Source organism: Cynara cardunculus, assembly GCF_001531365.2.
Source record: "Cynara cardunculus var. scolymus isolate 2C chromosome LG 4, CcrdV1, whole genome shotgun sequence".
NCBI lineage: Eukaryota > Viridiplantae > Streptophyta > Magnoliopsida > Asterales > Asteraceae > Cynara > Cynara cardunculus.
The window spans coordinates 9,427,262-9,429,359 of NC_037531.1; the positions used below are offsets into that span (position 1 = coordinate 9,427,262).

A 2,098-nucleotide genomic window follows, 5' to 3' on the forward strand; every position below is an offset into this window, starting at 1 on the left:
GAGGAACAAAGGTGGTGGTCTCAGGAAGTGGGTTATCCAAAGGTTTTGGTGGACTTTCAGTAACATGGACCATGGGTATAGTCTCAGGTTTAGACAAAACCTGTTCACTTTCTGTTGGTATGGTCTCAGTTAATTCCTTACCACTCCTAAGAGTTACTACCTTCACATGTTCTTTTCCTAAATCTCTCGGGACTTCAGTGTTACTAGGTAAAGTACCAAGGGCTCTACTATTCTGATTGAGAGCAAGTTGGCTAACTTGTGTTTCCAGGTTTCTGATGGCAGCACTTTGTTGATTGAACACAAATTGATTTTGAGTCATCATTTGCTGCTGTGGTTGGGACTGAGCCACCAGTCCTTTTATCATAGCTTCCAAGGAAGATGATGAATCGGACTGTGGAGGTGGTTTAGTCTAAAAAGATGGTTGATTACTTTGAAAACTCTGGTGATGGTGATTCTGAGAATTAGAACTGCTTGCATGTTGATGTTGTTGAAAATTAGGGTTTCCTTGTTGCTTATGGACTGGGGGGGTTCAAACTTGGACTATTCCATGAAAAATTTGGGTGCTGTCTTCAACTGACATTGTATGTGTTAGTGTAGGGATTCGATCTGTTATGAACATAATTCACAGATTTAGAATTATGTGGACATAGTTCATAAGAGTGTTCCCCTCCATAACAGACACACTACACTGAGAGGGCAACTGGAATAGGTGATGTGACAGCTAACTGCACTCCTTGGCCAGAAGTTAGATTTTTAAGCATATTGGCCATAGAAGAGAGTTGTGCTGTTAATGCAGTATATGCATCAACATCATGTATTCCTCCTGTCTTCTTTTGCGGTTGAGCAAGTGGATCAGCCCAATGTCCATTATTAGCAGAAATTTTCTCTAGGATCTCATATCCTTCATTGTAGGTCATAGCTGTAAAGGCACCGCCCGCAGTTGCATCGAGCATTTGTTTTGCCATGGGATTTAACCCATTGTAAAACGTCTCGAGTTGAATATAGTACGGGATGCCATGGTGAGGGCATCTTCTTAACAACTCTTTAAACCTTTCTCAAGCGTCAGGAACAACTTCATCGTCCATTTGTTTAAAAAGGAAAATTTCATTCCTGGACTTAGCGTTCCTGGTTCGTGGGAAATATTTTCGCAAAAACTTTTCCGTCATATTACTCCATGAAGGCACAGACCCCGGAGTTAATGAATTGAACCATGCCTTTGCCTGATCCCTCAGAGAAAATGGGAATAAAGTGAGTCTCAGAGCGTCATTAGACACTCCTGCGATCAGGAAAGCATCAGTGATTTCCATAAAGGATTTCAAATGTGAGTGTGGGTCCTCCGAAGAGGTAATCCGGCAAATTGTCCGTTTGTTTGCAACATGTGAAACATAATTGGTTTTAGTTCAAAATGAAGAACGGTCATATGCGGCCTAACTATCCCGGAATTTAGTTGCTCAAAATCCGAAATGGCATAGTCCATGATCCGTCCATTTTTTGGAAGTTGCCAAATTAATGATGTTCGGAGTTTGCTCTCTTGGTTGTTCATTATTCTCCGACTCTGTTTCCTCATTATGATTATTATGGTGGTGGTGTTCTTGCTGAAAATTCGGAAAAGGTGATATTGTCCCAAAGGCAGGCGGTTGATTTTCTAAATGTGGAATCTCAGGTATAATTGGGAGAGGTAACTCCATGTTGGGAGAGAGTAGAGCAAAAAATGCTCTTTGATCCTTCCTTCTTTGGCGAAACGTTCTCTCAATATTGGGATCCAATTCAAAAAAATTTCCGCGATGTCTCTGTGACATACACCACTTTTAAAAACGGTTTTAAAAACGGGACGAGAAAAATCAAATCTTTTACTTTACTTAAAAGAAAACTTGTAACTAACTAATCCCTGGCAACGGCGCCAAAAACTTGATGGGCGTGAAACACCACAGCCACAAACAACAATCAGGACTAAAAGCAAGTATACAAATAGTCCCAATATCATCTTTCAAGTAATAAAAGTGGTACAAGTACTGGATATCGTCCACATATATCGTAGTAAAAGTTTAAAAGAAAGTAAAGTTAAGGAAATGATTTCAGAAGGCGAATTCGAAGACTT

At 40.3% G+C, this 2,098-nt stretch overlaps 1 non-coding gene across 1 annotated transcript; it reads left to right on the top strand.

The window, feature by feature from the left end:
• The first annotated feature begins 1,011 nt into the window (after positions 1–1,011).
• On the top strand, positions 1,012–1,118 carry LOC112511889. The gene has a single exon (XR_003069144.1). It is a non-coding gene; the product is annotated as a small nucleolar RNA R71 (small nucleolar RNA).
• The last annotated feature ends 980 nt before the right edge of the window (positions 1,119–2,098 follow it).